This window comes from Ursus americanus, chromosome 17, assembly GCF_024610735.1.
Source record: "Ursus americanus isolate L20-20 chromosome 17, mUrsAme1.1.p, whole genome shotgun sequence".
Taxonomy (NCBI): domain Eukaryota; kingdom Metazoa; phylum Chordata; class Mammalia; order Carnivora; family Ursidae; genus Ursus; species Ursus americanus.
In genome coordinates, this window is record NC_142143.1 from 40,394,713 (window position 1) to 40,417,011 (window position 22,299).

Sequence of the window (22,299 nt, forward strand, 5' to 3'; positions counted from 1 at the left end):
ATATGTTTCAACTTGTCTAATTATGTAAATCCTATTTGGAAAAGGTAGAGACATAAGAAAAATAATAATAATTTAAAATTCTTCTTCAAATGTATCGAACTGAACACAAAATTCCTAGGGGAGTTTGAACAGGACATATTTAAGCTGACAATTCTCTTTCTTTGTTCTCAAGCCTATACTCGAGGGATGGCAAAGAATTGTGTTCACTTTAAGGGCATCAATCTTAATAGTTTGATCCTGACTCTTGAAATAATAAATATCCCAAAAGGGATTTGAGAAAATATTTTCTCAGTGGTCCAAATACAAAGCATGAACAGTTTGTCTACCCCAAAGAGATACAGAATAAAACAATGAGGACTAGGCAAGTCTGTACCCTTGAATTTTAGGTTCAAGGGCTTATCCAGTTTTTATGCAGTATAGACATCAAGGATGAAATGTGGGATGCAGGAGACAGTGAGTATGCAGACACACGATCCAGCCTTGCCTCCACGCCTGACACTGTTCCTTTGAGGGTGTTTTTCTACCCGTGCATCGATGTGTTTCAGCAGCCCAGCAGGGCCAGGGCTGGTGGCCTGGCACGTGGTCACTCTGGGAAAGAGCCTTGGGTGCAGTTTGCAGCTGTGGTGCCTGCCCTGATCTAGGCTCTCCACCTGCGACTGCAGGAAGCCTGTCTCCTGGTGCTCTTGAGTGGCAGTGCTCTTCTGCTCTCCCACATCCTTTGCCAAGCAATTTGGCAAGGGCAATCGAGGGAAAGTAAAACAGGTGCCCTCCTGTCCTTCAGCAAAGTGGAACAGAGGAACTTGCTTGCTTGCTTGCTTTTCTTTCTTTTCTTCCTCCCTCCCTCCCTCCCTCCCTCCCTCCCTCCCTCTTTTCTTTCTTTCTTTTCCTTTCCTTTCCTTTCCTTTCCTTTCCTTTCCTTTCCTTTCCTTTCCTTTCCTTTCCTTTCCTTTCCTTTCCGTCCTTCCTTCCTCCCTGCCTCCCTCCCTCCCTCCCTTCTTCCCACTGAGATATAGTTGACATATAACATTAAGATTAAGGTGTACAACCCACTGATTTGCTGTATTTATATATTGTAATATGATTACCACTGTAGCTTAGATAACACCTCCATGGTCACATAATTAACATAGTGCATTATGATCGAGATGTTTAAGATCTAGTTTCTTAGCAACTTTGAAGAAGTATAATGTAGTATTGTTGACTATAATCTCAATGCTATGCATTAGATCTCCAGAACTTATTAAAAAACTAGGTGCCAGTTTGTATACCCGTAAACAACATCTCCCCACTTACCCCACCCCCCAGCTTCTGATAACCACCATTCTACTCTGTTTCTATGAGTTCTGCTTTTTTTAGATTCCACATATAAGTGATGTCATACAGTATTTGTCTTTCTTTCTCTGACGTATCTGACTTCGCATAATGCCCTCAAGTTTCATCCATGTCATTGAAAATGGCAGGATTTCCTTCTTTCTTGTAGTTTAATAATATTTTATTGTACGCATTTATACCACATCTTCTTTATTCATTCATATATTGACAGACTCTTAGGTTGTTTCCATATCTTGGCTATTGCAAATAATGCTGCAATAAACATGGGAGTGTGATATCCTGTTTTCATTTCCTTGGATATATACTTAGAAATGAGATTGCTGGATCATATGGTAGTTCTATTTTTAATTTTTTGAGGAACCTCCGTATTGTTTTCCGCAGTGGCTGAACCAATTTATATTCACACCAACAGTGCTCAAGAGTTTGCTTTTCTCCATATCTTTATTATTTCCTGCGTTTTTTAAAAAATATTTTATTTATTTGTTAGAGAGAGAGAAAGAGAGCACAAACAGGGGGAGCAGCAGGAAGAGGGAGAAGCAGGCTCCCCGCTGAGCAAGGAGCCTGATGCAGAACTTGATCCCAGGTCCCTGGGATCATGACCTGAGCTGAAGGCAGACGCTTAACTGACTGAGCCACCCAGGCATCCCTATTTCTTGTCTTCTTGGTAGTAACATTCCAACAGATCTGAGGTGAGATCTCATTGTGGTTTTGATTTGCATTTCCCTGACGAATCGTGGGGCTGAGCACCTTTTCATGTACCTGTTGGCCAATTGGATATCTTCTTTGGAAAAATGCCCATTCAGTTCCTCCACCCATTTTTAAACTGGATTGTTTGTTACTGAGTTGTACGGGTTCTTTGTCCTACATTTTGGAAATTAACCTCTTGTCAGAAAAATGGCTTGCAAATATTTTCCCTTATTACTTACGTTGCCTTTTCATTGTGTTGCTTTTTCTTTTGCTGTGACGGGTTTTTGAGTTTACTGTAGTTCCACCTGCTGATTTTTGCTTTTGTTGCCTGTGCATTTGGTGTCAGAGTTTCCTAAATATATATTTTAAAAACCTCTCATCTCATCCACTTGTCAGAATTCCTTCCTTAAGGTAAGTTATCTTATCTTAAACAGTACCTAGTTGCAGAAGTCACAAACTGAAGTCTCTCTAAACCCTTGCTGAGAGAAAACAGGGTCCAGGGCCCAAGGGGACAAGGAAGAAACCACTAGGCTGAGTATTCATTATATACCCCAAGTTCTGGAGAGGGAAAATCTACGTCTCCCTGCCCTATTGCCTGTCCACCCTTGAAACTGTCTTTCATATTATTTGTAAATAACCAAAATGTGTCAGGTGATCTTTCTTTTTGTTCCTACATCTCACTATACTTACTACTATCTCCGAATTTGTAACAATTCTAAGATTATAAAATGAAAGTATTGGTGAAGGCATGTTCCAACTGATACCAAGTCTCTTTAGGTCTTTAATTCCCTAATACAAAGCCAAATTTATTATTTATTTGAGTTATGGGCAGTATGGAATTTCTGCTCCCAAAGTACATGCCAGCCTTCAGGTACAAGACAACTAGCTGTTAGACTACACACCGGGACTACCCCCTGCCCCACCAAAGTCGGCAGAATGTCTCGGTCTAGTTTGGGCATCCTGTCCATACTCCTACCCCAGCATTATAACAGGACGCACACAGATAAGCCTCAACCTCTAGGTTATTAGTGTCTAGAATTCAGAGACTTATTTTTATTTAGATTCATCTTCTTGGTTTTAGCTCCCGGTACAGTGCCTTGCACATAGTTGACACTCAACAAATGCTTGTCCACTATTTGTTAAATGAAAGAAATGGATCAGGGAGGGAGATCAACACGTACTGAGCACCTGCTGCATGCCAGGCTCTGGACTAAATGCTTTGCAAAAGTTATTGCAGTATTTGGTATTTGTTAGTGTTCTGTATGCTGGATAGCTCCAGGAATCGCACTAGGACTAGTGGAGACAATAAGAAGATACGTTTCTGTTCAACATTAAGAACTTTGTAATGTTCAGAGGTGACTAAATATGGAGCTGGCTGTCTCAGGGAGGGTGAGTTCCCTGCCACTCTGCATAGACTGCACATGGTACATGGGGACTCAAGCATCTGTTGGCCAGACCAGGACCCCTCACTCAGATGCCCACGGAGGCCAGGCAAGGAGCATAGATGAGAGAAAAGGCCAAGCGTAAGAAGTACTTCACTTCCCCCTTAACTCCATGTAAAACAGTTGCAGCAACATGATGAAGAGTGGCTGACTCTCAGCCTCTAAATTGGAGATACAGTAGGAACTAATGGGGTCTGGGTATATTCCTTCTAAAGAGCACAATTGTTATTCAGCGCCGATAGTTTTCATGCAGGGACATGGGTCCTGTTTTAAGAAATCTTTCTATTTTCAAAGAGGAGCCAGGAATTCTTCTTTTTATAGAAAAGCTTCTAATTCTTAAATGTGCTATCAAATTCTAATGGGGGAGAAAACCCCAGAATGGGCCACATCTGTACATTTGGTCCACGGTCAGTTTGTTATCTCTGCAACTAATAATGTTTAAAGTAACTTCAAACCTGAGATTCTTGGAATATTTGCTTTATAGAATGGTTTAATCCAGTGTTGGGTTATAAATGATAAATCCTGACATTGAGAGATAATGGCCTAAGTTCACAAACTTTCTAACTTTAACTTTTATTCAAGGGGATTGATTTGTGTTAGCTCTGTTTTATTTTACTGCTACGTTGTCGTTATCATCATTGCATCAGAGGCTTATCTGGTTATTTTATGTAACTTCCATCAACCACAAGGTTGATTAATAGTATAGGGACAGAAAAAGCCAAGTAATCTTATTATGACTTCCTAGCCCAGGGCTCAGCTCTCAGGGGGCATGGACTGACTATGATGAATTAAAACCTTGTCCAAGGGGCGCCTGGGTGGCATAGCGGTTAAGCATCTGCCTTCGGCTCAGGGCGTGATCCCGGCGTTCTGGGATCGAGCCCCACATCAGGCTCCTCTGCTATGAGCCTGCTTCTTCCTCTCCCACTCCCCCTGCTTGTGTTCCCTCTCTCGCTGGCTGTCTCTGTCTCTGTCAAATAAATAAATAAAATCTTTAAAAAAAAAAAAAAAAAAAAAAAAACCTTGTCCAAGATGATGGACTCATCAGTAGTCATATTCTGATGGTGCCAGTTTTGAATAATCTTTCCGGATGTTCCCTTAGCAATTAGAAAAGCCCCATTCCTAGTGAAGCTCTTTTGACCGGAAGGTCAAAAAGGACTTTGAATAGAAGTTTTTATCCTTCTGTATCTTTATCCTTCTATAAAGTGACATCTTCCCTTCTTAATTTGGGTTGATAGAAGCTGTTGTCTATTATCCGGAATTCAGAAAAAATGGTGCAGTAACCATACCTGTCTTCTTGAGGGAGGATATACGATGTCCTAGAAGGTTGTAATTGTTGATTTCTAGAATAATCAGGATCAGTTCTGCTCTAGGCTATAGGAGAAGACCAAGTGCAGCCCTTTACTTTCTTTTCTTTCTTGAGTTAGCCTGTTTGTTTATTTGTTTTGCCACTGGAATGATCCTTGTTGCCACCCCTACAATTTTGGTATGGTCCTAAAGAAATGGTGCCAAGGAAGTTATTTGGCTAACTTGTAGGGTTGTAAGACTTAGAGTTACCTTCTTTAGAAAAAAGGAGACCCTGGAGTCCCATGTGGTGTGTCCTCTTCACCAGGAAACAGGGTTAAGGATAAGTCTGTGGATGGGGCGCCTGGGTGGCACAGCGGTTAAGCGTCTGCCTTCGGCTCAGGGCATGATCCCAGCGTTATGGGATCGAGCCCCACATCAGGCTCCTCTGCTATGAGCCTGCTTCTTCCTCTCCCACTCCCCCTGCTTGTGTTCCCTCTCTCGCTGGCTGTCTCTGTGGAATAAATGAATAAAATCTTTAAAAAAAAAAAAAAAAAGGATAAGTCTGTGGTAAGGAACAGAGAATTTTCCCGGGGCATGCCTACTATATATGTCTTCCCTAAAATAACATGACGTGAGCAGTGTTGGGAGAAAATCCTCCAAAGGGCTCTAAATTTCAGATATTACAAGTTAGGTACTGACTTCTAGATGCTGACAGGCCTAATGTTGCCCCCCCCCCCATAAGAGTGGTGGCTATTTCCTGCACTCACTGCCTCTGTCACCTCACTGTGTCTCCTTTTGCTCTTTGTCCCTCCAACAGCTTGTGTAACCAGTTTCTCATATGACTTGTCTGTTGTTGCAATTTCTGTCTTCCTGACTGGACCCTGACAAATACAACTTGGTTTAAGATAAATTCTTTACTTATATTTCCATCGGAGAATTATGTTGTCGGTGACTATTAGGGGTCCTTAAGACTGCCAATTTGACTTTTATAACTTCACTTGAGGCAAGAAGTCTGATAGAGGAAAACAGTTAAAATCATGAGCAAGTGTGGATTTTGAGATAACTTACAAATTTCAGTTACTATCCTATTTCCTTTTTGTCATTGTGTGTCAGGTGTTTCTTGGAAATAGCATTTAAGGGTGGTTTATTTTTTTTAAGCTCACTCAGTTTCTGACTTTAATGGGCAAACTCAGTCCATTCATAATTAGTGTAAAAACAGATATACTTGATTTTAGTTTTCATTTGACTGATTTTTAATAATGAACTTTACAGTTGTTTCCTTTTTTCTTTTCCCTGTTTTTCCTAGTTTGGTCATCCTAAATTTTATCCCCGTGTCCCTGAATAATCAAAAGTTAACTAAATGACTATAGAAAAATGTCTTATATATTTTTAATTTGAAAAAAAGGCCAGAGGTTTAAAATGCCGTTTTTCTAATGGTCATTCTCTCATTCACCTGGTTCTGCCAGGGAATCTTTTAAGGAAACTAGGTCAGCAGAAGAGATTCAGAAGATGTCATCCTGGGTGCTTTCGAACTCAACAATGGTGAGATTGCTTTGACTCTCCATTAGATATTTCCACAGACACACTTTCTCTAAAATGTAAAGAAAAGCAAATCAAAAGAGAAAACCTTGAAATAAAAAAAAACCTTTGCTACGAAAACAGCTTTATTAACCAAATTGATGTGAAAGTTGGTGCCTGCCTTTCTGCTCCGGCAAGTTTTGCTATGCTTTCCCTCTCTTAGGAAAGCGCTGCTTACGCTGGAAAACTCCTATTCACCCTTTGAGATGCATCTTTTTCAGTAAATCTTTCCCTGACCATCCTTCCAAACTTGCTTCCTTCTTTGTACACCCCCACACGACTAATGCACGCCTCCCTTACAGCCCTTATTACACTGTTTTGCAATTATTTTCCTCTGCTCTAGGTTATGTGCTGTTTGAGGGCAGAAACTTTCATTCATCTTCCTATTTCCAGAACCTAGTGCCAGTGCTTAATAAATGCTTGTTGGGTAAATGATTAATTGTTTTGCCAATAGTAGTGGTTTATTTACTACAACGTATTTCTGGCATCTCTTTTATTTTTGCTTTTTTCCTAAAGCAACAGGAAAAAAAAATTCAGATTTAATGTTGCCTCTAAGGAACACAAGTAGTATCCTCACTAGTCTTATTGCATCCCCCTAATATTTTGAGAATTTGGGTTGAGGCCATCTGCACCCATGTGTCTCTCTGCTCCTCAAAGATTCTTTGGCAGATTCCTGTGTGTGTCGATGACTAACCATCTGAAGTCAGTTTTCAACTTTCTTCCTCACGGGCAAACATTGGCAACTAGCCTAACTGGTAGGCCTACTAGCTAAAATCATTTCCAGGAAGACTTCCTTAGGACTTACCCAGTTTTGGGTAGTTTGGAGCTTTCTTTTTGAGATGCTCAAGTGAACCCCCATCCTTAACTTAAAATGATATTTTTAATCCCTTCTTTCCCAGATTAAAGCCTTTATTTAGCATGACAGCAACTGAATTCCCCAACTCTGCCAGACATTCAACTTGATTATAAGTTCAGTCAGTACCTAAAATCAATACAAAAAAAAATAAAGTCAGAAGGTTTGAAATATAAATCCATTAAGGCCTGACATTTTCTTGAAATTTTAGCGAATAGCACACAGTCACTCTCTGCTCCAGCTATAAAAATAACACTATGAGTTTAAACTAAAATAAGTAACTTGGGCCTCCTTTATAAGAAATGCATCATTTAAAAAAATGCAGAGAAACCATTGGGAAGCAATTTCCACAAATGCAAGGACTCTTCATTGAGAGTAAATATTCTAGTCTACACACTAGAGTGAATACAATGAAAATCACCACCAAACTGGCTCAAACACAAGGGCTAACAGAGCTGTTGTCATGGAGTCCATTTGAAAGGGATTGTTGGCAAGACAAATTCATCCAGAGGGTTTCCAATCTCAAGTATTTATGGAGGCTGGAGACCGAAGGGGGATCCTATGAGATCCGTGGCCACATTGGCAGAGTAGAAGTACATGGACTCCTCCAGGAAATGGAAAACAAAACAAAACAAAACAAAAATCTAGAGGCCTCTTGCTTTTGTCCACTGACAGGCTGAAACAGTAAATGACCTGTACAGCCTGCAGATGTCTAAGTAGATGGGAGAGTTTGGATAGGTTGAGTCACATTATTTCCCTCTCCTTCTGGGCTGTCAGACTGCCTTTCCCAGCTCTCCTACAAGTCAGATGTGGCCACATGTCTGAGTTCTGTCAATGGGAAATTCCCACTAGACACTGACCAGGTGGCCTACAATTCAACTCAATTCTGAGAGTACTTACCTAGAAAATAGCATCAGATCCTACAGGTTAAGGACTCAGTTGTATAAGACTGCCCCTCCACCTTCTTGAGAAGTCAATGTCAGTGCAGGTTTGTCACCTGTGCTTCTGACCGAGTGGCTATAGATGGGAGGTTCCTACAACCCCCTCCTTAGGTTCAATTCATTTGCTAGAACATCTCACAGAACTCAAAGAAACATTTACCAGTTTGTTATAAAAGGGTAAGTTATAAAACAGTACATGTGGGAAGGGGCTCAGAGCTTCCCTGCTCTCTGAGCTTACCACTATCCTCAAATTTCCATGCAGTCACCCACCTGGAAAGCTCTCCGAATCTAGTCCTTTTGGTTTTTTATGGAAGCTTCATTAAGGAAGCATGATTGATTAAATCAATGGCCATTGGTGATTGAACCAGCCCTCCTCCCCTCAAAAATCAGGGGGTGGGGTTGAAAGTTCCAGCCCTCTAAACACCTGCTTCCCCTAGCAAGGAGCCCCCATCCCTTCTAGCGATCCACCAGTCACCTCATTAACATAACAAAGACACCTTGTCCCACTGTCAACACTTAGGCAGTTCCAGGGGTTGTAGGAGCTCTGTGCCAGAAACAGGGATGAAGAGCAAATATGTATTTCTTATTATAAATCACAATATCACAGATTGGATATAATGAATAGTAAAAATAATGTTCATAAAGAGTTTTTAATCATGTAAATGGTTATTGCTAAGGATAGCAGAATATGCCATCTCAAAATATGAATGTAGGAGTTCAGGACATGCCACCTCAAAATATGCTGCTTTGGCATATTAATTATTTTGAGTTGCAGACATTTGAAAAACCTTAAATTCAAGAAGGGGCTTTCTCTGAGCTCCTCATATCTGCCACAAGACACAACAGTAAAAGGAATGCAGTTAACCCCTCTCTGGGAGTTTCACTAACCAGGAATCACTGATTCCACACCCAAACTTTATCACAAATTATTATATCTCTCGTCTATTTTTTCCAAGAACCCATTCATCTTCCGTAAAGATCACTTGCTCTCCCCTAAGAGGCCTATACCACCCCTCCCTTCCTAATTGAGATTTTTTTTAAAGGTTTTAATCTATTTGAGAGACAGAGAGGCACAAGAGCGGGGAGGGTCAGAGACAGAAGCAGACTCCCTGATGAGCAGGGAGCCCAATGCAGGACTCGATTCTGGGACTCCAGGATCATGACCTGAGCTGAAGGGAATTGCTTAACCAACTGAGCCACCCAGGTGCCCTGCAATTAAGATGGTATTTAAGCCTGAACTCTAAGCCACCTCTGAGTTATCAATTTTCCCCTGGGCATCTCCCAAATATACATGAAGTATACATGTTAATAAATTTCTTTTATTACAGAGGTCTTTGCTAAGAACTCCAAGGGTAGAGGGAAGATTAATTTTCCTCTCCCCACAGTTGTTAGAATGGTATGTGAAAAGAACAGGGTGTAAAAACTTTTTTTCTAAATCATCTCCAGTGCATTTTTGGAAAGTGGGAAAAAATACGCCAAAATGTTCAAGTTAAAAATTGAAAGAATAATTTCATTGGAAATCCATATTCCTTCACCTAGATCCAATACTACCCATCCTTTGGAGAGCCCCTTTTCTCCTCCAGCCTTGGTCCTCCCCAAGGGATGAGAAGTAATCTGAGCCAAGAGGCATGCTCATCTGGAGCTCAGTTTCCACCACAACCCCTCACTTTTATTCATGCTGCAGGTATCCTAGACCCTGGAATTCCTGCTACTTTCATCTTTTGGGGGTCTGTTTTCCTGAGGTTAGACCACATCCATTATGCATATCTTTGGCCCAAGGGTGGCCAAGAAACAGCCGTTTGTGGGAGTAGGGAGCTGTGATATGGATGTGTAGGGGAGGAAAAGTAATTTCTTGGCTAGACCTGTATAACCAAAGACAGATTAATAAGAGAAAAACAGAAGTTTATTAACATGTATTCCTCATATGTGCATGGGAGATATCCAGGGAAAAATGAGTAACTCAAAGATTTAGTTAGAACCTGAGTTTAGGGATGTCTGGGTGGCATAGTTGGTTAAGTGTCTGCCTTCAGCTCAGGTTATGATCCCAGGGTCCTGGGATCAAGTTCCGCATTGGGCTTCCTCCTCAGCAGAGAGCCTGCTTCTCCCTCTGCCTGCCACTCCCCCTGCTTGTACACTTTCTCTTTCTCTGACAAATAAATAAAATATTAAAAAAATAAAAAGAACCTGAGTTTACATAGTATCTTAGCAAAGGAGCAATACATTTTTATAGAAGTGACAAGACAAAGGAAAAAGACTTTGAGTCTCTAAGGACAGCAAATAATATGGGGGCAGATATATAGGAAACTAATGGTAGACAAAAGCTGAAAGTAAAGTTTATTATGTAGATTCTTCCAGTGCCATCTCCGGCCTGATAGGATCTAAAGTTATATCTGGTGATCAACTTTTGTCCTTCTTGGTAGAGGGGAGAAGAGAAATACCTTTAAATATTTATGTCCTGGTTTTAGGCAAATAGAGGGAGGGCAGGGAGCTTTTTTATATCTGCTTCTCAGTTGCCTTCAGCTCAAGATAATCCTTATGCAAAAGGGGCGTGTTTTGGGGTTTCATATTCTGCTACCCCACAGATGGTGCTTGAATGCATGAACTGAGGCCCACACAAATGTGCATAAAACCCCTTATGATATGAATGGACTTAGGGATGGGCAGAGAAATGGAACTGGCTGCAGGCCAGGAGACCAGGGATGGCTTTCCTTGAATTACTATGTTCTAACATAAAACTTGCAGGAGTTTGTGAATCTAAATTTAAACTTGGATTCCAGATCATTATGACGATGTATTAGTCAAAGTAAAGGATAGAATGTATTTTATTATTTTATGAGTTTGCTTTATAACTTTAAATATTTAAGCATGATATATAAGTCTCCATTTTTACTTTTGACCCAGGCCCTGCAGGGTTAGGAACAGCCTTGCTTAAACATACCAATTATCAACATTTTGCCACATTGGCTGCTCTATCTATTATCTATCTATCTATCATCTATCTATCTATTTCCATATGCCTTTTTTTTTTAATGCTGAGCCATTTGAAAGTATATTTTAGACATCATGACACTTTCCCTCTAAATAGTTTAACATCTGTTCTCTAAGAACAAGGACATTCTCCTATATAACCATAATACCATATCACCCCAAAGAAATTTAATGTTGATATGATAAAATTATATAAAATATTGCTTATATTCAAACTTTCTCCATTGTCTTAATAATGCCTTATCATAGATTTTTTGTTTTTTGGGTTTTTTTCCAATCTAGGATCCAATCAAGGATCACCCATAACACTTGTGTTTCATGTTGTTTAGTAATAAACTTACAAAAAGACCAAGAAAGCCTTTCTCTTAAATGGAGGTCAAATTAGACTGCTTGGCATAATTGGTGGAATGTTAAAACACTAACCACATTTTTTGGAAATAGAATGCAAAGTCTCCAAAACTTTAAGGGAGTGAAGAGAAAAGAAATGCCAACAGCCTTTGAGCTTTAATTTCAGTTTTTTTCTGAGGCTGTTATTCCTAAGTGATATTCACTTGCTTTTTTTCCTGTAGGCTTCTGTTATGATTTTATATTTGTCCTAAAATTTAGGAAGAATAAAGGCAGTATTAGATGAAGGAACTTTAAAGTATATAAAACTTTAAGCCAGTTGGTCTTTTTTTTTTTTTTTTTTTTTTTTTTTAAAGATTTTATTTATTTATTCGACAGAGATAGAGACAGCCAGCGAGAGAGGGAACACAGCAGGGGAGTGGGAGAGGAAGAAGCAGGCTCATAGCAGAGGAGCCTGATGTGGGACTCGATCCCGGAACGCCGGGATCACGCCCTGAGCCGAAGGCAGACGCTTTAACCGCTGTGCCACCCAGGCGCCCCATAAGCCAGTTGGTCTTAATAAACAAATTTGCACTTTGCACATTTGCAAATCCTTGCAGTGCTAAACACTGATTTCCTAACCTCTCTCTTGGCCAGACTTTTTCTGTTTCCTCACACAGCAGTATGACATTGATGTTTCTGAAAATTCAGTCATTTTCTGATAGCTCACTCTTTTTTGTGGCAATAAACTGTAATGTTATGAGCATCTGTCTTATAAGGTTTCATTCACAAATAAAAATGTTCTTAACAAGAAACACATTAAACAGATAAACATGGGGCATTAGAGATTAATATCTGTAGATATTCATTTGGGGTGTCCAAGATATTTTTATTTGAACACACGAGTCCATGGGAAAACTGACATTTTTTTGAATATTTATGAGTGCAAGGAAATAAGCAAAGAACTAAAAAGTACTTCACAGACAAAAACTTGATTCCTTAAAGATTATGAACTTCAAATTATTTGCTTTATTTTAAATGCATAAATAGAGGTGCCTGGGTGGCTCAGTCAGTTAAGCGTCTGCCTTTGGCTCAGGTCATGATCTCAAGGTCCTGGGATCAAGCCCCACATCAGGCTCTCTGCTCAGTGGAGAGTCTGCTTCTTCCTCTGCCTCTCTCCTGGCTTGTGCTCTCTCTCTCTCTCACTCTGTCTCAAATAAATAAATAAAATCTTTTTCTAAAAAAGTCATAAATAGCTGAAGATCAGAAAGATAATATTGTCAATACAGTCTGTTGTGTATATATAGAAATAACAAATTCCTATTCATTACACAACATTTTACATAGACAAATCATCATGCATTTAAGTCAATGCTATTGAAAGTATGATGCAAGGGGAGGCACAATGAACAAATTATTTGTTACCAGTTTTTGAAATAAATCTCTAATTAGAAGATGGAACTGCTCCTTCTCTGGGTGCCACATCAGTGAAATGAAACTCAGATAACTTTCATGTCCCTGTAAATGCTCAGCTCCACCAGAAACAGACTATCCAGTCAGCCAGCCCCCACTTGCCATGCCAACTCTGGACTCTATACTTATTTCCTTCTTCCTTCACACTCCAAGCAAGGTTGACTGCATAGCCCTGGCCAATCTGATATTTCTATTTCTTTCTTCCTTATTCTTTACTCTTTGTTCTGTAAAAGCTTTCAGCCTTCCTCCCCATTTTACAGTTCTCTGAATGGCGGCTGTCCACTTCATGAGGTGTATCACCTAATTTTTCTCTTTAATCATTTTTTAACATAGTCCATAAGGAAATAAGTAATAAATGGAAGGTGAGCATTTAGAAATTTTTAAAGCAAAATGTCAGAGTACTTTTATATATGTTGAATCTAAGAGCAGAAAACTTGCCTTATATTTTGTCTTTTTATTCCATTTTTCTAGTTTTGTTCTTTTTTTTTTTGTTGTATTTTATAGAAGTTTGAGTTCATGATGGATTGGGAAAAGAAAAACTGGTTCTTCACCTTAGATAGCTTGAGAAACACTGTTCTGAACATGGTGTTTGGCAGGAGTGTGAAATGTGTGTGTGTGTGTGTGTGTGTGTTTATATAGTGTTGAAGGAAAAGAGAGGTTAAGTGGAAAGTCATTTGATTAAATACAATATCATTTGCAAAAGAGCTGGGGTTTATGTTTAATAATAAAAGACCATATATATTTCCCAATATGATGCAAACAAAGGGGTTCAGAACAATACCACCCTCACCCTCCCCTCCAAAAAAACCATGCCACTCCTGCATGAGGATTAGCTTGAGCTGAAGGCAATCAATACCCAGAAGGCTCAGGAAGAGCTCTTAAGGTCCCCCATAACTGCCTAAACGAAATATAAATTTCTCCATTTGTGGGGAAAATCTGCAATAATAAAGGAAATTTACATTGGAAAGGGGGTCTATATCAGGAAGAGAACTACTACCAGAGATAAACCATTTTTACTTAAGAAATGCATCTGCAGAACCTGTATTTGCCAAACATTTCCTCCTCTCCCCTTCCTGTAAATTGCCTTCCACACTTTAAAGCCCCAGTACCCTTTCCTTTCCTTAGCTCAGGATGTTATATAAACCTAAATTGCCTGGCTGCCTTGTGGATCTCCTGTACATGTACATAATTAAATTTGCTTTTCTTCTGTTAATCTGTTCTATGTCGTTTAATTATTAGACCAGCCACAGAATCTAGAAGGGTAGAATAAAAATTTCCTCCCCTACACAAATTCAGAAACCGGCAAATGGGCTAGCTAATATTCTGTTAATATTTGAAACCATTTTTAGGACATACATGAAACAACAAAAGATGTGCCAGGTCACAGCGCTCCAACATTTTTAGGGTTTTGTTTTGCTTTTCGCCCTGGTTTACTTTTTTCCTTTCCACTTGTTTTTCTCTCGCAGTGTCCACACTATCCAATAATGGCTTCCCATGTTACTAATGTAGGTCCCTCTACCCGTCTAAGTTCTCAGCTGGAGTCCTTTAAAAAAGACAGATTAGAGGTACCTGGGTGGCTCAGTCAGTTAAGTATCTGCCTTTGGCTCGGGTCATGATTCTGGGGTTCTGGATTTGAACTCTGCATTGTGCTCCCTACTCAGTGGGGAATCTTCTTCTGCCTCCTCCCACTCATGCTTGCTCTCTCTCTCTTGCTTACTGTCTCTCAAATAAGTAAACAAAATCTTTAAAAAAATTAAAAAGACAGATTAATAAGAGAAATCCAAACAGAAGTTTATAACATATATCTAATATATACATGGGACATACTCAGAAAACTGAGTAACTCTCAGAGGTGGTGTAGAATTCAGGCTTGAAAACCATCTTTAGCTAAGGACAAAAGAAGGGTGTGGGGGAAGTCAGTTATGGGGAGATGAGCAGGACAAGTCTGGTAAACAAGAGTAAGATTTGTGGTGAAGATTTAAGTCGGTGACTTCTGCATTGTTGAGTTTCTTGTAACTTAGTCATCCTTCTCTTCCTGGTACAGAGAGGGAGACAACCTTACAAATGGAAATTTCCTTATAAATATAAATTTCTTTTACAAAAGGGTAAATTCTATTCTGTTTTCAGAGCTTCTCCTGTGACTGCTATTTCTTGAAATACTCCCGATGCCAAAAAGGTATCCTTAGGCTGGCATATTGTGCCACCCTTCACTAATCAGGGTCAATATCCACATTTACTTCAGATTTGCCTCAAACTCTCTCAGCAGGCTGGGTGTGAATCACTTACATCTTTCCCATCTCCTGTTCTTCAGGGGTCCATCTCTTTCACTCCTCCAAATGGTCCTTTTTTCTTTTACTTGCCTCTGCTCTTCCTTCCTCCATCATAGCAGTTCCTGAAATCCCATTTTCTCTAAATGCTTTCCTTCCACTAACCTCATCCCACACAGATCGCTTCATTAGATGATCTCAGTGTTTAGACATATTTGGTATAATTTTGAATTTTATACAATAGTTTGTAATTGTTCTCAAGTCGTGCCTCCTGCTGGCCACCCACTTCTACAGTAACATCCCTTTGGATTCTAAATTTCCTCAAAATAGGACTAGCTACTCTGGTTCTAGAGCTGCACTGCCAAAGATAACAGCTATTAAAGTCAAACATTTTGATTTTTAAAAGTTACCATTAGAGGGGCACCTGGGTGGCACAGCGGTTAAACGTCTGCCTTTGGCTCAGGGCGTGATCCCAGCGTTATGGGATCGAGCCCCACATCGGGCTCCTCTGCTGGGAGCCTGCTCTTCCTCTCCCACTCCCCCTGCTTGTGTTCCCTCTCTCACTGGCTGTCTCTATCTCTGTCAAATAAATAAATAAAATCTTTAAAAAAAAAAAAAAAGTTACCATTAGAGGTGCCTGGGTGGTGCAGTCAGTTAAATGTCTGCCTTCAGCTCAGGTCATGATCCCAGGGTGCTGGGATCAAGCTCTGCATTGGGCTCCCTGCTCAGCGGGGAGCCTGCTTCTCCCTCTGCCTGTGCCCCCTGCTCTTGCTCTCTCTCGCTCTCTCCAATAAATAAATAATCTTAAAAAAATTAAAATACATTAACATTAGGTAAAATTAAACATTCAGTTTCTCAGTTGTATTAGCCAGATTTCAAATGCTCAATGGCCACATGCAGTTAGTTTCTATCATAATGGACACAGTACCTTTGAAAATGCTTAAAAGCGTAAAGTTGAACAAACATCAAAATGGGTGCACTAATGCTTCAGCCATGCTTGATTTTAAAGTAACCTTTTTTCTCTCTTCTGCAAACCTCCCCTTCTCCCTTCTTAGCCTTCTGTTTCAGGAACCCAGTACCACCCTAAAGACAGATCAACAAAGATGGCAGCACACACACAATTCCTGTCAAAACTGACTAGATCCTGTATTTCCTTATAAAACCTTCCAGCCCCGTCCTTCAGGCAGGCTTGCAGTCTTCGAAGGCCTTAGCCCACTCCAGGCTCCTTTGCCCGCCAAGCAATCAAGCTCTTGTTCTTCTTTATCCCACATTCTGTCTTCCCATTATATTTCGGCTCCATAGCACAGAGGTCGGTTTTCGACAACACGTTTAGAATATTTTCATCATTGCAGAAAGTTCTACTGGACAGGAATGGTCTTGTATTCCCCATAACACCTCACTGTTTACAGAAGATAAACAGCAAATGAATATCTAACAAATACTATAGAACACATGGTATTACTAATAAGATTACTATTATGGAGATCAAGAAAAGTCATAATACATCATAAATACTGAAGGGTTGGAATGGGATAAGAGATAAGATATTATTAGAACTTAAAAAACAAACACCAACAATAAAAATAAAAGAAAACACCTGCCCTCATTTATTTTTGCAGTCGCACGTGCACACATGAGATCCTTGTGAGAATAAAATGAGAATCTCCATGAATATAAAGCTCAGGCAAGTGTGAGGGATTGTTAGCAGTAATTACAACAACGTGAACAACAATTTGACGGTTATTCCTGGTTTTAAGACAAAGGAGATGGGATGGTGAGGTGAAATGGTTTGAGATGCACTGGACCGTTTCCTTCATTATTTTTTCTCACTGTATTTTACCATAGCATTTGCAGATTTAGTCTCTCCAGGGGAGCTGAACACGCAGGAAGCACTGACAAATAAATATTGCTGCTTTCTGAAGCATCACGATGTACCACCCACCAAAGCTTTGAGCCCTGCAAGTAGCTGAGCTTGTGGACAGGTCCTTCTCCATCTGGTGAGCAGCATTCCCGGGTTCTGAATCCCATTGCTAGAGAACCACGCGTCCCAGGCAGAGAAGCCACGGACTCTCCAGGGACTCCCAGTTGATGGCTGCCCTTCAGCACTGACACTGGACTGTCAGTTGCTTTTTCTCCATTCCTTTTTCTTTTTAAATCAAGTGCAGGGCCAGGGGAGGGGGCGGTCACAAAACAACAGCTTCTGGGAGGATAGATGTTGCTGTGTCATGTATAATTGAATAAAAACACAACGCATGTCCTCATTAGTGTAACTGTAAGCAGAAAGACTCTCAGAGCTGGAAGAGGCATGAAGAGCCACGTAGCCCTACAGAGGAGGAAATTCCTGTTAAGAAATGGTCACCCCGTCTCTGCTTAGGAACTACATGTATACTAGTGAGTGTCCTCGCAGGAAAGAGAGGGCACTCTCCGACCACGGCAGCAGGTGCCTATTTACTAACTCATGGGCAGGCTTTACAGAAATCAGAAAGGGGTAGTGCAGGGCTTTGAGACTGGTGGTCTCGGGGAGCCCCATGTCCCCTGGGCCTGAAGGGGCCGTGGAAGGCAGCAGTCCTGGCACTCTGAGAGGGTAGTTGTCTTAGGGTGCTGGGCTGCTTTAACAAAATACAAGAGCCTGGGAGGCTTGAACAAGAGACATTTGTTTCTGGAAGTTCTGGAGGCTGGGAAGCCCCAGCTCGAGGCACTGGCAGATTCGGTTCCTGGTGAGAGTTGGTTCCCTGGCTTGCAGACAACAGCCTTCCCACATGTCCTCACGTGGCAGAGAAAGAGCAAGCTCTGGTCCCTCTTCCTCTTCCTATAAGAAAGCTAATCTCATCATGGGGGGTTGCCTTCATGATCTCCTCTAAACCTGATCACCTCCCAAAGGCCCTCCTTCCAAATATCATCACTTTGGGGGTTAGGGCTTTAACATATGAATTTGGGGGAGGGGGACACAAACATTCAGTCCATAACAGTAGCAACGGAGAGGGCTGCCTGATAGGAGTCATCACCTTCAGTAGAGGGATGAAGATAATCTAAGGCAATAAGACATAGAGAGCCAGGGGAGTAAGTACCTGGATCTCCCTCTCCACCGGTCCTACCATGAGCCGATCCCCATAAGAAGCAGGAGGATATGGTGGCTGGTGGTTGTGGTTCATATCATGAGCCTCTTTTGGCACAGAGCAAGATCAATAAGGATCTGAAACAGCAAAGAGAAAATTCCCAGCCAGACTCTCAGGACCACTTTTCCCCCAGGATTGACTAAATGTGACAATGTGTATAAGGCTCTTAGTCTAGCCCACAGTACTTTGGAAGCTCAATAAATACTAGTACGCTGGGTATGAATTTTATAGTCCCAGTCCTCATTACTCAGGTATACACATATTCAGCTTTAAAAAACTGCTTAAGTGGGGATGCCTGGGTGGCTCAGTCAGTTAAGCTTCTGCCTTCAGTTTAGGTCATGATCCCTGGGTCCTGTGATTGAGCCCCACATGTAGGGCTCCCTGCTCAGAGGGGAGTCTGCTTCTTCCTCTCCCTCAGCTCCCCCTCCCCTTTCATGGGATCTCTCTCTCAAATAAATAAATAAAATCTTAAAAAAAAAAAAAAAACCTGCTTAAAAATGAAGTTTGGATCTCAAGTTCCAGTTTCTGTTGAGTAGATCGCAGATAATGTCATCTTGCCGAGTCATTATAACGCAGTCTTTTTTGAAAAATTCCTTTTCTTTAGATAAATTGCCACATTCAAAGGTTTTCTCTTCCATCTTCTTCTCCCTTTCTCCCCTACTCTCCAGGTCTAATCTAAATTTCTGGAAGGGTCTTATGAATTATGTAGGCATTAGTAGTACATGACTCACTGCCACCCTCCATCCTCTTCTTTATCATCGCCTATTCTTTCCAGCTCTATGGTTTATGACATGTATTCGACACTCTGACTCTTCCAGGCTTTATCCCTAATATTCACAATCAAGCTTTGGCATTAAAAATAAACAAAACCAAAAATTTTCCAGTCTCCTTTGCCCCCTTAGCTAGATATCCCAGTGCGATGAATGTTATGTACAACCACATACTGCTGTTTTCAAACTTGGTGTTAAAGTGTTTTACTCGGAGTCAAATGTCATGGAATTTTGTCTGAAGTAATTGAATTAAATAGCAGAGGTGATATTTAATCAGAGACAAGCAGCCAGCTATGATCCTATTTATCCTGACTCTTTTGGTGCTTCATATTTACTAGGGAGTAAGACTGACTATCCAATAGCCACACATCGGTAATATTTGACCTACTTTGTCAGGAGAGACTTTAATTTTCATAGATGTGTAAGTTTGAGGTTTGGCTCTCCATTGAGTTTCTGTTTCCAGATAATAACCCTTTTTTTTCCCCTTTGGCCTCACTGTATGTAAATGGAAATAAGTTTGCTGGCATCTCTGGGATTCAGTTTGGTATATGCTGCAAGGGGATGAAGGAATAAAATCAATGATAACACTTTGATTTTTTAATGTATTCTAGAAGGATATTTGCACAGCTTCAAATGCTCTGCATATTGGAATTTTGACATTTTGAAATAGGATTAATGTGGTCTGTGGTTTGTACCAATATTCAAACTGGGAAAGACTGGTGCTGATTCTAGACGTGAAGGTCATCACCTAAATCCAAGAAATGACGAAGGAATGTGGAGCTACAGCAGTCGTGAGGATTTAGCTCATCTGCCCGCCCTTTGTAGTTAGTTCTGAACAGCTGAGAGACTAAAGTCCAGGTTCCTTTGTCCGTGTTAACACGTGTGCATCCAATAGAAAAATAAGAATAACGAGCATTCTGTCTTCAACATACACACCTAGGGAGTCCAGTAGCAGCTACTGCAAGATCCTTACTTGCTGAGGGCTTGTTAAATTACATAAATGATACAGAATCATTTATTTGTCTAATACTTACTGAGCGTCTACTATGTAACTGATACCGGCCTAAGAATTAGGAATACCTCAAGGCATCCCTGCCTTCATGGAGTTTACTATCTAGTGGTAAGAGACAAAAATAAAGAATAAAAATGTAAATTATATGGTAAGTTAGAATGTGATAAATGCTACTGGAAATAGTAAGCATTAAAAAAGGAAAGGCTTCTACGTATGTGTTTCTGTGCGTGTGTGTGCAATTTAAAGGCTGATGTGAGAGGAGGCTCAACATCACTTGTCAGGGAAATGCAGATTGAAACCACAGTGAGATATCACCTTACACCTGTCAGAATGGCTAGACTCCAAACAATGTGAAATAATAACAAGTATTGGGGAGGGTGTGGAGAAAAAGAAACTTGTGCCCTGTTGTTGAGAATGTGTATTGGTGCAGCCACCATGGAAAACAGTACGGAGGTTCGTCAAATAGAAATAGAAATAACATATGATCCAGTAATTCCACTACTGAGTATTTACCCAAAGAAAATGAAAACACTAATTTGAGAAGATGTATGCACCTGTATGTTTATAGCAGTGTTATTTACAATAGCCAAGATATGGAAGCAACCCAAGTGTCCATTGATAGATGAATGGGTAAAGAAGATGTGGTGTGTACACACAATGGGATATTATTTGGCCATAAAAAAGGATGCCCTCTTGCCCCTTGCAACAATATGGATAGGCCTAGAGGGTATTATGCTAAGTAAAATAAGTCAGAGAAAGACAAATATCATAGGGATTTCACTTATATGTGGAATCTGAAAAAACAAATGAATAAACAAAAAGCAGAAACAGACTCATAAACATAGAGGACAAATTGATGGTTGCCAAAGGGGAAGGGGTTGGGGGGAATAAACAAAGTGGGGGAAAGGGAGTGGGAAGTATAGGCTTCCAGTTCTGGGATGAATAAGTCACAGTGATAAAAGGTATGCAGAGGGAATATGGTAGTGGTATTAGGATAGTGGAGTATGGTGACAGACGGTAGCCACACTTGTAGTGAGTGTAGCATAACAAGTAGATGTGTCACATCACTACCTTATACTCCTGAAACTAATGTAACGTTGTGTGTCAACTAAACTTCAATAAAAGAAAAAGGGGGAAAAATTAAAGGATGATGAATAAGGAAAGCCTCACTGAGAATGTGACTTTAAGCAAAGATTGAGGGAGATGAGGAGAGACCCATATAGTAAACCTCTGGAAGAAGAGTGTGTCACAGTGAAGTGCCAAGTACAAAAGCCGTGAGGAGGTGCCTGGACTGTTAGAGACCAAGCAGGGAGGCCCCGGTGGGTGGAGTGAAGCAAGCATGTTGGGGAGGAACAGAAGAAGTTGGAGAAGTAGGAGAAATGGCCAGATCCCGTGGGCCTTGCAGACTTTAACTTTTATGGAGCTGAGAGGCCTCGGGAGGGTTGTGAACAGAGAAACTACATGATCTGACTTCTGTTGTAAAAATATCATCTGGCTGTTATATTGAGAATAGACTATGTGGGGGCAGGCAGGAGATGGGCGCCGGTAGGCAAGGGCAGAAAGCACAGAGATGGGCTGGGAGGCTATTAGGATACTCTGGGGGATCTAGAGACCATTAACAATAAGCCAGGAGAGTAATGGAGGGGCATGAACCCATGTAGCTGCACGGGAGGTGATGAGAATCATCAGATGCTAAGTATATTCTGAAGGTGGAGTCCACAGGATTTGCTCACAGATTGGATATGAGCTAGAAAGAGAAGAGAAGGAAAAGTTGACTCTGAACGTTCTACTTTAATCAACTGGAAAGGTGAGGTTGGCATGGACTGAAGTTGAGGAAGACCTAGAGAGGAGAGGTTTGGTGAGATCAGGAGGTCAGTCTGGATATGCCAGGTTTGACATGACTATAAGACATCTGTGGAAGGCAGGGTAATGACCCCCCAAAAAGGGCCATCCAGTTTCTAATCCCTGAAACCTGTGAATATGTTTGGTTACTTGACAAAGTGGATAGAATTAAGGTTGCTAATTAGCTGACCTTACAATAAGGAGGGTTCCTGCACTATCCAGGTGAATGTAATATAATCGTTAAGTCTTTAAATGTGGGAGAGGGAGACTAAGAAGTCAGTGTCGGAGTGATGCAATGTGAGAAAGACTTGACTGGCCATTGCTGGCTTTGAACATGGAAGGGGGCCACAAGCAAAGAAATACCAGCAGTCTCTAAAAACTGAAAAGTCT

At 40.7% G+C, this 22,299-nt stretch overlaps 1 long non-coding RNA gene across 5 annotated transcripts in view; it reads left to right on the plus strand.

Annotated features, from left to right (window-relative positions):
• The window catches only part of LOC123801208 (uncharacterized), an 89,119-nt gene that overhangs the window by 34,335 nt on the left and 32,485 nt on the right, over nucleotides 1-22,299 (plus strand). For 2 of the 5 annotated variants that reach the window (XR_006782162.2, XR_015727186.1), the window contains exon 3: nucleotides 6,212-11,771. The exons of 2 other annotated variants lie outside the window; for them this stretch is intronic. This is a non-coding gene — a long non-coding RNA (uncharacterized LOC123801208). Of the gene's footprint in view, nucleotides 1-6,211; nucleotides 11,772-17,014; nucleotides 20,925-22,299 lie in introns of those variants that run through there. One more of the 5 variants, XR_006782160.2, reaches the window with a different exon arrangement.